Here is a 15,413-nt window from a genome sequence, read left to right as displayed (position 1 = left end):
TGTCTCTATTCTCTGTATATCCTGTTGGTTCTTTTCCTCTAGACTTCCTTTCCTGACTAACACAGCACCCTTTTCAGATAAACCTTTGTGAACATGTCCCAATCACAGCACCTTCATCCCTCCCAAAGTAACCACAATCCTGCTGTGTGTAGTAAGCCCTTCCTTTCCTTTCTTTTGTCATCCAAGTGAGCATCTTTAGTTCAGCCTTGCCCATTTTATTCAACTTGATACATCTTTTATGCCTCTTTTAATCTATAGGTTCCTCGGCCATTCCTTTCTTTCTCTTACAGTGTATCTGTGAAGAACTCAGTCCACAGTCTGGATTTTGCTGATTGAGCACTCATGGTGCATTTCAGCATGTTCTTCTGTCCTTTGTATTTTCTGTAGTTTGGCAGCTGGATCCAGACACTCAGACTTGGGTTCAATCTCTTTGGCAATACTATGGTTTTCATCAGGAGGTTCGTAATGTTTGAATTTTGCTCTTTTGTAATGTTTATAGCACTTGATGTTTAAAGTTTAGATATATTTATTGAGATTGCAAAAAGGCAATGTTTAATTCTACCACTTCTCTGTTTATTAGTTGGCATAATTTTATAAGGAGATGCTCACTCTCACCTCCTAATTGGTTACCCAATGGTAGAGTTCAGATAGGAGTGGCAGTATAAGGATTTGATTCTTTTTTTGTTTATTTACCCAATTTTCAAGATAATGAAGTGGTTCTCTATTATTCTGAGGAGATGACCAATTAGTTTATTTTAATATCATTACAGAATATAAATATATTTGATGGGTTTCTATTGATTGTTATTTTAATCCTCAATATTCATTGTCCTATATTCTTTCAAGTTGGCTCCAAAGTCTTCTGATATCAGAATGACCTTTCCTTGCTCTCTGGTGGTATGTCAAAATATTTCAGGTTATCTGTGTATTGCTTGCTCCTGACCTGGAATCAGCCATTTCTCCAAGAAGCTCTGGTGTCTTTTAATAGGAAATGGTATATCAGGACCACAGTTGAGGCTTCAGAATCACTCATTGGAACTGGGGTTGTCATTGTTCCGAGGTTTTATCAGAGAATTCGTTCTAATATTTCCAGTTTAAATATAGGACTACAGGCTTTGTCCTTTACCTTGTCTTTATTACATCTGGATTTTCTTCTGCCTGTACTGGAGATCTTGGTTCTCAAGGCCTTAGGGGATGATAGATCTGGAATGTCCCCACATTACTCGTTTCCTTTATCCCATGTTACACATGGACAGTCTCAGAGTAACAGAGCTTCTGTTGAGATTTGCTGTCATGATTCCTGAAAGCAGTTAGGTTTGTTTCCATATACTCTGGCTATTTGCCCCCCTTTTAATAACTGTATTGTATCTACATCGTCAGATCATGTTACTCTTTACCGTCTCAAACACCTTTTCTCATTAAATCTTAGTTCCATAAGTAACAACATATTTAGTGCTCAACTCCAGTCTTTCTGTCCATGTCTTTGTAGTCATTTTAGCTGCCTGAAGATCATTCTCTATCAATTCCAAAGGAAAGACCTACGGGAATGATATTCTCTGAGCTCCTACATGCTGGCAGCAGTTTGTGAATGGCCTTTATACATTTTACATTCTTTCCCTTGAGTGTCTTCAATGTGTTACTTCATTTATCTATTTTTTTTTCTGTTGTTACGTGCTGCTGTCAAGAAGTCTATGATCACCTCGTTTTTCCCTTTATAAATCATGTGCTATTTTAGCATAGATGCAAAAGCATTTTTTTCTGTATTCAAAAGTTCATTGGTTTTACTAAATTATGTGTAGCTAATGGTTGTTCTGAGTCAGTATTCTTAGATGCATGTGTTCTAATACGTCGTTTCAATTTTTTTTAAATTTCAGGAATGTTTTCTTGAATCATACTGTTTATGTTTGTTCATTTTCTTGTCTTTTTTCTTTTTCAGGAACTTTTTCCATTTTACTTTTTAATCCCTTTCAGAATGTAAAATGTACCATTTAACCATTTTTAAGTGGACAACCTAGTGGCATGAAGCACATTCATAATGTTGTGCAGCCATGATCACATCACTGTCCACTGTTTCATGTTCCCAAACTGATACTCTCTGCCCATTCAGCAATAACTCTCCATTCCTTCTTACGTCTTCATTTACTTTTAAAAAATTTTATATATATATATATATATATATATATATATATATATATATATATATTTGAAGGGGAGGTAATTAGGTTTGATCATTTATTTATTTATAATTATTTTTAATGGAGGTGGTTGGGATTGAACCCAGGACCTCATGCCTGCTAAACACACTACCACTGAGCTATATATACCCTCTCCCACTTCATTTACTTTTGATTTTCAGATGCTTCATCCTCTTCATCTAGTTCTTTTGAGTTGTTTTTTTTTTTTTGCTGTATTTATTTCCTTTTGTAATCCTTCTGTTCTGTGAGTCTTCATTTCTGAAGTGATAATTTTCGTTTCAACTTTTCTTTAAATCTGTCACCTCATTTCTGAATTCGAATTCTGACTTAGGTCGGTCTTTCATGTCTAGTACCATCATTTTCTTAATGTCTTTTAGTTCATTCTGAAATGCTGCATTATAATTTTGTTCTGTTATTTTGAGCATGTTTCTGGAATGCTGTAACTATTTACAGGATTGTGATTCTATTTCTTCTCTTTTTTTCTTATAGTAATTTACCGTGGGATTTGACCTTCGTAGCTGTCTGTTGCTTGTTTCTGTGTGAATTGAGTTTTCCAGAACTTCAGAAGGAGGGCTTGGCTCAGGTGGATTTTCTGACTTTACAGAACTCCCCCTTCTGTTGTTTTCACGTGATATTAAAAAATATGGTGGCTTGATTTTTGAGCTTTCTTGGCTCCTTTCTTCTCCTGCACTTCATCTGAATTTTTCCTTTCCTTTGTCTCCATTGTCTTGTTCTGCTTGATTTTTGCTCCACTCCCAGAAGTGTCCGCTCACTGTGAAGCCCTGTCCTTACAATGATCTGCCTGGTCACGTTGGAGAGTTCACGAGTGTAGGGATGGATCTCAGTACCGCTGGAGTGGGCAAAGTCATGCCTGATTGCAGCTTCTCTTCTCAGCTTGGCCTGACACACTTTCCCGGAAATGCCTGTTGCTTATTTCTCAGGGTTGTCAGATGCTTTGCTGCATCCCTCTGGTTTCTCTCACAAAGATGGTGATAACTAGTAGGATTTTATGCCTATTAATGGTTTGTCTCCACCTTCTTGTATCTTGGGGTTTGTGGAGATATCTTGCTTAGTTTTATTGGGAAATGTTGTTCATGAGACTTTTGATTTACTACATAAATTGCTTTCTCTGTTTTTATCTGGAGGTTAGGGGAGGTCCACAAACTTTGTTGCCAACCCTGGCACCAACTTCGCAGTATCCTCACATATTTCACTATAGTCTTTTATTACCATATTTTCATTTGAGATTAAATTAAAAATGTAAAAAAATACATCCCAATTAATAGAAATAGAGTTCTGAAGGCAGAGCCTTAAGCAATCTTCTCTGCAGGTAGTCGATCTGAAAGTGATCCCAGAGAGTCAGGGTGTGGGGCAGGGACAGTAAAGAGGAAGAAGGAAAACCAGCACAAGGGTCTGTTATGGGGATGCCTGCCTTACAGACAGCTACCTGAGGCTGGAACCTCTCACAGAGCTTCATAAAATGCGTCTCAGTACTCAGAAACACCTGGACAGCATAAGAACAAAGTGTTCATACACCTGCCCCATTCTCCATTGAGCAGGGCTGGCCCACAGTGTAGGTCCCCACCCTTCTGCGTTGCGCACGGGCACAGGCAGAGTGGATTCCCTTGGGCATCACAAGCCAGGCTCTGAGAAACATCAGGTAGGAAGAGATAGATCCTGTTGACAATGCAGGATGCTGTTTGATTACAGCATCTCATGAAGCTGGTCAAAACCTGTGTGGAACCAGCTAGCATAGCAGTGGATGGAGTAAACACTGGGAGCATGAGGGTATTGAAAGTGTCTCAGGAGGTATTCATAAAGGTTGGGTGAAAGCTTAGTAAAGCATCTAAAAACAGCGTTTTCTTAATCAATAGCCTAAGCAAGTTTCAGAGGAAACGCTTAAAGCACCTGGGAGTAGATTTGAGGTAATGAAACAAATTTTAAATAAACCTAATGCAATCAGCCCTGCTCACCTAAGGATATTTTGAAGTATTCTCATGTCTTTGTTGACTTAAGTCTCTAGAGTTATCTTGGAGGTAACCACATGGAAAGTTAGTGTAAGTGTAAGTGACTCTGCTATGGTGAGCCACAGGAGCTATTAGCAACGTATAATCAAATACAGTATGCGAGGAGACATGCATGTACGTACGTATGGGGGGTGTGTGTGTGTGTGTCTGAGTTCGTATACGGATATTCTGTTCAAAAATATCATTTTATTCAGACTTTAGAAAGGGGCAGGGATACCAGGGTTGTGGCTGGAGGTGCTTTCCTGAGTTCACAGCCAGTCAGCTCAGGATAATCAGATCTTCACCTCTCAACACACTTCAGCCAGGCTTCTGCCCCAATTCCATGAAACTACTTTTCCCTAGGTCACTGTTAACCCTCATGTTCCAGGATATGGTTAGTAAAATCTAATGGAAGTCATTTAAAATTAATCTCTTGGAAACTGACCAATATTTATATGTCTATGTGTATGACAGACAAAAATTATTGTATGAATACAACCATATAGCAGGCAGAACCTTAACCCTAGGTAAGTTAGACATATTTTATTTGATTTTATCTGAGAGCACCTAGGTACCTTTTGTTAAGACACTCATTAAAGTTCTTAAAGTGTTCAGTATTACTACAAATGCTTATATTTTATTTGTCAGTGTCCTGTTTAATTTGTTATTTGTCACTAACCAAGTCATTTTGTAATTAGTATATAATGGGCCTAATTTTATTCAATCTATATAGCACAAAGATGTAATTATTACAGTCTTCCCAGGGAGGTGTCGGGCTGGCAGGCATGGTGGCCCCTAGCTGGGCCAGGTGTGTGCCTGGCTTCAGCCAGGAGGACATGGAGCAGAGTGCACGTGATCTGGGGGGCCAGAGAAAGAATCAGGAGTGGAGAGGGGCAGCAGGTGCAGAGCCCCTGGGCCTGGCAGGTTTGCAGGGGGAGAGCAGCGAGAGCCAGCTCTGAGGGGCAGCCTGCATTGGGAACTCAGGAACAACTCTCCTGCGCTAGCTCTCCTCTAAAGTGTTGTGGCCCCCTGTGTGTCGCTTCCCCCCTGAATGGTGACTAGGCTGGGCTCTGGGTTCGGGACTTAATTGATGCGGCTGGCTCGTATGGAGCAAAACTATAAAGCGATGGGCAGGGATTCCTCCCTGTGATGAATCCTGCTAGTGCAGGCTATGGGTGGTTTTGGAGCCAGAAGTGTAAAGTGCACCTGCTTTTTCTGTCATCAGAGGACTTCAGACAAGGGCTTTCCTGAGGGGCCTCAGCGTGGGGGTCGTGGGGCTTTGCTCATAGTAACCAGCGTGTGTGTCCTGGTGGACAGTGTATCTGACTGAAACTGGCAGGCCTGGTAATCTGTGACTGCAAGAGGACTCTTATTTGTAGATGTGAATTAATTGTATTAGTTATAAGACTATCCCAACAGCCTCATCCAAAAGGAGTCTCATCAGAGCTGACACCACAGAACCCTTTCCCCTCTCCCACACCTTGCAATGAACAGCATTTGAATTTGAGGTTAATGTATATTAAAAACACCATTTTCATTTTACTTCCTTTGTATTCTCAGTGAAAGGTAATAGGTAACCAAAGCAAAAAATGGTGAACTGATGAAACAATGGTCATTTTTGGCAGGTCAAGTTGTTACTCTGGTGCTTAAAAAAATGTCATTAATCAGGATTTTCCAGTAGCCAGATTGTCTGGTACAGGTGGCTGGGTGACTCACAGATTTGGCTCTGATAGTAATTGTAGACTTTGTGACCTTCTCATGGCTTGGAAGGGACCGACTTAGAGTATTTTACACCCCACATCTGGCAACGTGACCAGCAGGCTGTGGGGAGTACTCTGCCCAGGCACATCTGGGCTGGGAGGGCTGTGGACCTACTGAACTGGAATAGTACCAAACACTCCCATCCTGGAGCACACTGCCCCTTTCCCCCACCACCTCGCATCTGTCCTGAGTCAGGAGCTCCACAAGTGGGGACTTACTCTCCCTGATCACCTGTCAAGGGAGGCTGCTTTGTGTCTGTGAGCCTCTCCTGCCACCCCCTTGTGGCCTCCCCTCACTAATTTCCTCTGCTCTTGGTTAAGACGTCCATAAGCATTGAATGACTTACCCCAGTGATCAGGGTTAGCTTCACGAGCACAGTGAATTCTTCATCAAATCATACAAAGTGATGACATAATTAGAGGTTTCTCATCAGAAAGATGTTTTCTGAAATATGACTTCTACGTCACCTTCCAATGCTGTTAATCATTTACTCCCATTCCTTCCAAAGAGCTTTGCACTTACAGTATAGCTGTCCTAAGTGGTGCTGCTGGAGACAGAAATAAACATGGATTTATTTAGCAGTGTTTTTGTGAGCCTTAGGTTTCCTGTGCTGGAAATGAATTAATAACAAAGAGTTTATTTTTATGCAGTTCAGATTACTTTGCATGATTTCTCCCCAGCAATGTGAATGTCTTCCTGTGCCAATCTGTAGCTTCTTTTATTTTTGTCTACTTCATTTTTGAAATTGGTGGAAATTTCACATTAAACATTAAAAGCAGAAAAGCACTTTGCAAAATTTGAGTCACATTGGATTCTGAATACCCAGAATCCAACCAATTCTGAAAATAAATTCTAACATTTTAAAGATTGTTAGAGGATTTGTTACCTGTGGTTTTAGCAGAGTATCTCCCATCATGTGCCTGCATGATGAAATTGAAGAAATTCTGTAATGCTTTTATACTTGAGGAAAAACTTCATGGTTTCTCAGTTACTCAAACAGTTGAACGATACACACACTGATCACAGGTATTAAAGGGAAATTAATCAAAATATTATTTATTGACCTTTGGAATGGATATGCCATGGTCATTCACTGGACACAATAAAAATAACTATGATTCGCCATTTTGGCCAGGTGGAAATCATATTTCAAGCATTGCCACATGTTGGTTATAAGAATTACAAGCCACCAAACAGGAAGTTAGCAGGCAAAGCATTCTCTTAACCGTGGTTAAGAATCATTCTGATCAACCACAGGTTTACGCATATTGTTTCTATTCAGTAACCATCTTCCCAGCCGATCGCCATCTTTTCAAGTAGGTGCTGTTGTCTTTGGTCACAAAGCTTGATCTGGGTGATTTCAGGTTTATTCACAACAAACGCGCTGGTTTCTGGGAGCTAAGCTGTGAGCCTCGGGGTGGATGGTGGGGATGTGGGGCTGCAGACTCCTCTTTAACTCCTGCACATGCTGTTAGAAGGGCGGTTATGTTTAAGGCACGAGCCCCTTCCAGGGCTTAGCAGCAGCTGCAAACAGTAGGTCTGAGCCGACGTGGCCCTCCTGGGAGAAAGGCAGGGGGCGTCCACGTGCAGAGCCAGCTCTGCTTTTCTCTGTGTGGTTTGTGCACTGGCCGCACCTGTGATAAGAGCCTTGGTCAGGCAGCCCTTCGAGGGGTCCCTCACTCTCAGCCCACTATCGGGGAGGGGGAAATGTCTGTTTCTGGCAGTTCCCACACTTGCCCCGAGGAGCTTCAGTTGGGTGACTTAGGGACCACGTCTCCGGATTCGGCACTGACGGTTCCCCATGCTGGGCTGGACTGTGTGTGTTCTTGAAGGCTCTGCCTTCCTTGGAGCATCTCCAAGGAGTTCAGGTCACCAGTCCGATGAGGACAGCTTCTGTGGCCTGTGCCATCTGGCCTTCCAGGACAGCTGCACGGTGACTTCTCTGGAGAGCCGGCCTGGCCCACTTGCGGGATCTGGCGGTGGTGGACTCACTCTCTGCTTGAGAATGGCTCCTGGTGGGCTGATGGGCTCAGGAAGTCAGGACCCCACCTCTCTCCCAGGAGTAAGTGCCTCCATGAGGAACACGGCATTTGTTTGTAGCCAAGAATGGTACCTGCCTTTGAGGGAAGTTTAGGAAGTAAATCTGAAGGATGTGGGGCCATCACTGCACAGCCTCCAGGGCTGGGACAGGGTGGCCAGTCTGGAAAGGAAACTGGTGCCCAGGGCAGCACGACCTGGCCATGGGTGGGCAGCAGGGATGGAGACACCTGGTCTTGCGACTTCATTGATGTCAAGTTGGACCTGAAATTGTCACTTCCACTTCATTTTCAGTTCTGTATTTGTCAACCAAGAAATCCCTCTTTGAAGTAGTTTCTGTCCAGCCACCACATGGGATTTAAGGGCTTTTATTTCCCTAAAAATTTCCTCTTACAGGTCTCATTGTGGGGTGACATTTGTTGCTAAAAAGGAATAAACATTTGCAACCAGTCCATGCTGGTTACAGCAAAAAAATTTTAAAAGTAACTTTGTGAATGTCAGTGGTCATTGTCTTTAAAATACGTGCTATACTCTGCACAAAAGAGAAAAAATATTGCAACAACCTCTTAGAGCCCATGGAGGATGTATTCTAAGCCAGGCAACATAAAATGATCATCTTAACGCTTCATGGAAATTTGTCCTAAGATTTTCACATGATGCTAGCCAGCAGCTTTATATTGGCCATGTAGGTAGCAGTCGGGAGGGAGGATTCTGGAGTTAGCTGGCTTGGGTGGCTGGATGGCTCTGGTGGTCTGTTTGCCCTCATTATGTTTTAGTCCTCTCATCACTAAACGAGGGACAGATGGAATGTTAATGTAATAGTGTTGTCAGGAGAATTACATTAATTTATGATTAAGGCAGAACAGAGTACATGGTAAATAGTCACTATGTGTTCACCATTATGATCATGAAGAAATAAATTCAGGTTCCAGTTTGAGCCGTCCTGCATTGGGCATAATCAAGCCACTTGCTGACTTCCCGTAAAACTTAGATGTTTGTTATTTCAGTCTTTTTTTTTTTTTTTAACTTACTTACATATGGTTTGCCGCCACTTTCCAAAAAGCATTTTGGCTCAGCTTAACCACAGAAGGACAAGGCAGAAGTATAAAAGAGAAATAAACAATCAGAGCAAAGGAATATGGTAAGCACAAGGGTTACTCTAATCCTTTGACATCAGCTCTGAGTCTGAGTTTCCTGGCAGGCAAGTCAGCAAAACCATGAAACACAAGCCCTGATGGGGGCACACTGCATGCTCATTTTTCAGTGAGGACATTTTCTCTAGTGCTAAGTTGTAAAAGATGCTCTCATGGTAGACTTAGTTTAAAGGGGTCGGTTTACATAACATACATCAGTTTTACAAATACAGAGTGTTTTTCATGGTTGTATCTTACAGCAGACTGGGAAGGAAACCAAAAGCAAAATGTGCATAGACAACCCACGAGAGGGTGTAATGACCTTTTCCTCATATTTCCAGGATCTCTGCAGGACCAGATGGGAAACGGTTCTGGAGCTGGTCTTTGGGCTCTGGCTGTCCCCCAGTCTCCTTCAGTTTAGTGTCTGTGTGTCTGGTGGATAACTCGAATTTCTTGGTCTTGTGTTCCTTCTTTTTTCCCACAGCGCTTTCAGGGAGATGCCTAGGAATGTGTCTTAGCCGGAGATGGGGGCTCTTGTCCTGAGTGTGACTGTTGTTCCCCTGCTGCTGCTTCCTCCCAGTCCCCCCACCCCACACCTTCAGGAGGGTGGTCCCTGTCCCTGTGCACCTGCGATGGTGCCTGCCCGCTGTGAGCATCTTGCCCGTCTGTCTTCCCCTTCTGGAAGCACGGTTAGAGGTAGCGTGCCTGGCCGCGTTGTCCCTTGGTCTCCCTAACCGTCTGCGGCTGTGAAGGAACTGCGAGCCAGGGAAGTGTGGGCTCCTCCGTGTGGGCTCCACGTCCCACACTGACCTCCACTGTCTCTCCTCACTGGTCCCTGCCGCCCCTGCCTAGTGGGAGGACGCACCGTCTCGTCCATGTGTCCTGATTCCGACGCTCAGCGGCGAGACCCTGTGCTCTTGCTCACTTGTCACCGTTTCTCTTTTCTGTGTTTCCCCCGTATTTACCCTCCCAGACCTGGTTGAAGGGTGCGTCCCCTGTGGTGTGAGAATGGCTGCTTCAGCTTGGTCACCCCGGGGGTCCTTTGTGCCTCTCAGGGACACTCATGGGGACATCCTGCTCCTGCTCCTGCCCCGAGAAATGGGGAGCCTGACAGACTTGGCAACCCCCCCATTTCCCCCAGAGTGTTTTAGATCCTATCACTCGGTAAGTATTTGAATAAGCAAATCCCCAACCAGCTGACCCTTCGCGCCCTCCAGAGGTTCCTCAGTCACATGCCTTTCCTCTTGCTTCTCTGGCTTGTGTGTCTCACTGAGATACAGACCTTACGAGCACATCAGTGGATTTGCCTGTTTTATGAAACTTTGTCTTCTTTAAAAATAATCTCCATTCTCCTGCATTCTTCGTAGTATTTTGACGGCTTCTGAACAAATTTCTGATTGTTTTCTGATTATATTAAAAACTTAATACAGAATTTATATTATAGATAATGTAGAAATTTTCGTAAGTAGTTGGTGTACTTTGAAACTTCCATTGTGGCCGCTGTATCGCATTCCTTAGTTTACAACATAACTGTCACTTACATGTGGGTGTTTGGTGCCCGCTTCTGCTGGTGAGACTGACATTTTCTGAGCTCATACTCTGTGTCACGTGCCCTGCGGAGCATGGTATGTGCACTGGCTTGTTCGCAGCACCAGCCCCATGAGATCAGCCCCTCAGAAGAGGGGCCAAACTAGGAGGGAGGTCAGTCCTGCGTGGGGTCTGGCGGAGCCGGCTCTGTAGCCGCTGTCCCCAGGGCCCCTCACTGCAGTGCGCTGCGTCTGGCTCAGGGCAGGTGCCGGCCCGGGGACCTGCATGCAGTGCTTGCTGAGCGAGGGGACAGAATCAAAGTACTAACACTCCTTATCTGGGGGTGCCGAGCCTAGAGGTGGTTTTGGTTTCCTTTTCTTTTTTTCCTGTTTGCATCAGACAAAGTGGCCTCAGCAGGACTGTCTGTTAACTCCTAGTGAGGCTGGGGCAGAATGTGCGAGAACTCCGGTTCTCCTCGCCTTCCTGCTCTGTGGCTCTCGCAGTGGTGGCTTGACTCTCTGCGTTGCACAGGGCCATCACCATTCAAGGCTGTCACTCCCAGGTGTGACAGAGATGGTGAAACAGGGGGACTTGTCCCTCGCTGAGGTCCCTGAGCTGCCATATCAAAGACCCTCTGGAGCACATGTGCGGAAACAGAGCACAGGTTGTCCTCAGCTCAGGTCAAGTCAGAGGAGGTTTTCTTGGTCCCCTGAGTAGCCGTTCTGTAACCAGGCTCTTCCTGCCTTGTGGCTTTGCCACTGTCGCCCTGATCCAGCCCAGAGAGGGGCGAGCTGGGGGCCACGTGGGCTCTTCTGCTCCAGCTCCCTTGGCTTCTGTCCTGTGCGCGCTGGCCTCAAGGCCGCAAGGGAGGCGGGGAAGCAGCAGAAGGGATTGTGATGGGCTGTTTCTGGGAAGCCTTCCTGGTTTCATTTTTGGAGTGAAGACACCTCACCTGGAAGTTCCTCAGAAGTGTTTTCCCTCCTGTCCCGTCATGCTGGACCAGGTGTAGCAGGAAGGATGGGACCATCGTTGGGGCTTAGATTCATCTTCAGGCACCTTTGGGTTGAGCTGCACCTGGTGCCCTGAGGCTACGTGGAGGAGGCCCAGCCCTGGGGGCCAAGCCCACTCCTCCTAGAAATCAGGAGGGGGTGGCTGTTTGGTTATTTACCAACAGTGTCTAGTACACGGCTGTTCTGGATTTATAAATTGTCTAGGGCATGTAACACTTCTGTCATTTAATGTCGTAAAGGAACCTTTATGCATCATCCATCTGGTAAATATTTCAAAGATGTTGTAAAGTGAATAGGACAGAGAAGCACCTTCTGAGGACCCACTGAACCCAGTGTTGCGAGTCCCTCTGTGATCCATCAATCACAGGGTTGTTGTCTGATGGATTCATGTGTCTGTCCGTCAGGATTCTCTGCTCATGGCTCCTAGAAACTCTGGCTAACGCTAGCACCATAGAATCCACAGAATCCACCAGAAGAACGTGGACCAGCCTCCATCCTGAGGGAAGGTTGGAGCCCCATGGCAGGTCCTGCGGGAGCCTCTCTGCACTATGTCCCGGCCTTGCTCTGCCAGGTCGAGCGTCCACGGGCTGATCTCTTCCACCCTGAGGTGTGCAAGGCACCTGGGTGGGGGTGGCGCTGGTCCAGGCATACCTACCCAGTCTTGTTCTGTGGCCCCAGGAGACAACCTGTACTTGGCCTTGCCCCAGGAGAACACTGGAGTGCAGATGAGGGGGATGGCGAGAGGCACCAGGTCTCAGGTCATCTCATAGCGTGTCTCGTTCTGTTAAGACAGATGCCACATAGACAGACAGGTGAGACCAGGGTCTGTAGTCCTGAAGTGCAGGGGCGTTCCCAGGGGCCACTCAGGCTGTGACTGTGGCGTGTGCATGGCGTTCTTGGGTGCTGCCTCTCAGCCACTGTCCCTCCTTCACAGTTCCCTCTGTTCTAGGTTAAGGGTGTGCTTTGCAGAGTATTCAGTGTTTTCCCAGGAAGCCAGAATAGGGAAAACCCGGAGGTCAGTGTTGTGTTGTCAGATTCGGTAACTCATTTCCTTGGCTCCCAGGTCTTCCCTTTGTCATGTTGATCCCACTTCTGGAAGCTCGTCATCTGTATCTTCCCAGCCGTCCCTATTTAACAGAGCCCTTGTCCACTTTACCTTGCTTGCTTTAGTTGTCTGTCTTTGAACCATCTCCAGCTTTGCCTGTATGAGACGTGTGACTAGAACTGCACCACGATTTTACACAGACAGGGTGATGCTTTCTGATTTATTCCAAATACCTCTTTGATGAGGGCTAGCATTTTGTTGATGTTTTGGAGGCTGTCATATTTCCTCAGCTAGCCTGAGAGAGAGGTGAGTGTTCACCTTTAATCATCTGACTTGCTGAGCTCCAGCAAATGAGTTACACCTGTTACCATGTTGGAGGTGCTAGCAGAGGTGGCTGCTGGCAGTGGTTACAGGTCTCTGTACTGCACAGTAAGTGGGTTTAGCTGAATAAGCGCCCCTCCTGTCCCCATTGTGACTTGTGAGTTGCCCTGTTGTGGTTTCCATGGAACTAGACTTAGGTAGTATGATAGACTTGGATTAAGAATCTGTCCTGTAGGTTATCAGTAATAAACTAAATACCAACAGTGATCAACTGGCTTTTATATAAAAGAAGACACATTTGATAGATTGGTATTTTAGTGGCAGAAACAGAACTTCTGTCTGTGTCAGGCCAGATTTAGGCAAAGCTTAGCATTTCTGTTGCTGGTGATACTGACCCTCCAACTGCTGCTCTGAGTCGCTCTTACTGTCTCTCAGCTGTTTATCATAATTGGAAGGCGTCTCATAAACTTACCCCGTGTAGCATGTTAGCTGATAATCCCTTAAGATTTGTTAGTCTTCAGCATATTTGCATTGTAATGCTAGTCCAACTCCCTGGTGCTGGAATGATTTGGAGAGTTGAGTGGGAGAAGTAGGCACACACCCTTCTGCTTCCTCGTGAGGCTGCTTCTACTAAATGGATGCTCTCAGATCATTAAGTAACAAAAATGTCGATGCTTTGCTCTCATAACCTCACACACGAATTTTTTCTAGTGTTTTTTTTATGTTGAAGTATAGTCTGTTACAGTGTGTCAATTTCTGGTGTACAGCATAATGTCTCAGTCATGCATATATATACATATGTTCATTTTCATACTCTTCTGATAAAGATTACAAGATATTGAATATAGTTCCCTGTGCTATACAGAAAAATTTGTTTTTTTAATCTGTTTTTAACATTTGCAAATCTCAAACTCCCAAATTTACAAAACTTGTCCAAATTAGCCGCTGTAGCTCAGCTCACTCGTCATGACGATGAGTCCAGTGATCCACTGAGGTTTTCTCTGAAACCCAGACTGCTCGAGTGCACGGTGCTCGGTGGGAAACATCTGGACTATGCTAGTGCATCCAGCCATCCGCATGTGCACCCGCTCCGGGCAGCCTACCATTTTCATGTGATTTTAATTAGTATGGCATAAACATCTGAGTTCAGTAGACAGTTAACAAAGCATCTGAATTTTCTTTCAACAGGATAGCGAGGTGGCCTTAAGCAGTGAATTAAAAAAAAAAACAAAAAACCTTCAAACTCCGTAACCAAAGGGTATTGAAGATGCTTCATTCCAGCAGGCTGGAATCAGGGAGAGGACTGGGATGCCCTGCCTGAGTGTGGCCTGGCAGGGTGTCCTGTCATGCAGTCTGCACAGCTAATGCTGGTTGGGGAGCAGTTTTGGAGGGGGGAACCAAAAAGCTTTAAATCTTTTGCTGAATCATTTTAACGTGCTTCTAAAGCAAGTAAAAACCATCTGTAAAAAGGTGAGAATAATACTGAGTGCCCTCTAGTATTACACAGTTCTTTGCTGTGTTTTCAAGGTCCCTTGCAGCTTACTTAGGACTAATGCCTTTTCGGAGAAGAGATCCGTGAGATGTGTTTTGGATGAAATTTTGCAGTGCTGGCCGCTTGCCAGTTGGAATATCTTTTTAATGTCACCAGTTTAAGGCTTAAAATCCTTTTTATGATGTAAGGGGCCTAGTTTACATTTAAAATGATCCCCTAAGATACATTTTACACTTTCATGTTGGAACGCATTTCCAGATCTTGGCAAAGTTCTCAAACAACTCCCCCGTAGAAAGAGCTTTTTCTAACAGATGAGTGAGCTGGAGAGAGCGAAGCTGATGCTTATCCCTGTTTTACTCCAGACCAGGATAGGCGGATGACAGAACGTGTGGTCCTGCAGAAGCTGAAGCCCATTGCTCCTTACACCATCACCCTGTCCTCCCTGCATCCTGATGTGGAAGGAGGTCGGATGATGGGAAGAGGCGAGACCAGTAAGTGAACCTGGACTCCTGTGGCTGTGTTAGTAACCGTCGTGGGGATGGAGTCACATCTTCCACTGCAAACACTGGGGTGGCACGGAGTTTTGTTAACCTTTAAAAATGCATGTTAGTAATGATCTTCATTGTTTCTGGTGGTTGTTTTTTTTTGTCGGTGGGGGCGGGGGGTAATTAGGCTTTATTTATTTGTTTTTAATGGAGATACTGGGGGTTGAACCCAGGACCTCGTGCACACTAAGCACACACTTTACCCCGGAGCTATACCCTTCCCCCCAAGAGCTAAATTGTTTTTAATATCCTTACTGCAGTTATCTGTCTCTGGTCTTGGAGAAAGATGTTCATTACCTTCTAGGATAACAGACAATGCTGTGAGGCCACAATACATTGTG

General features: G+C 44.8%; 1 protein-coding gene across 2 annotated transcripts in view; it reads left to right on the top strand.

Moving 5' to 3' along the window:
- Positions 1-15,413, top strand: part of LOC107035079 (uncharacterized) — a 144,316-nt gene that overhangs the window by 73,193 nt on the left and 55,710 nt on the right. For both annotated transcript variants that reach the window (XM_072953192.1, XM_072953193.1), the window contains one exon: positions 14,890-15,018. The gene's annotated coding sequence lies outside the window, so the exon portion shown is untranslated. The remainder of the gene's footprint in view (positions 1-14,889; positions 15,019-15,413) is intronic.

The sequence above is a fragment of the Vicugna pacos genome, chromosome 32 (assembly GCF_048564905.1).
Source record: "Vicugna pacos chromosome 32, VicPac4, whole genome shotgun sequence".
Classification (NCBI taxonomy): Eukaryota; Metazoa; Chordata; class Mammalia; order Artiodactyla; family Camelidae; genus Vicugna; species Vicugna pacos.
This window is presented reverse-complemented; position numbering and strand designations above follow the sequence as displayed.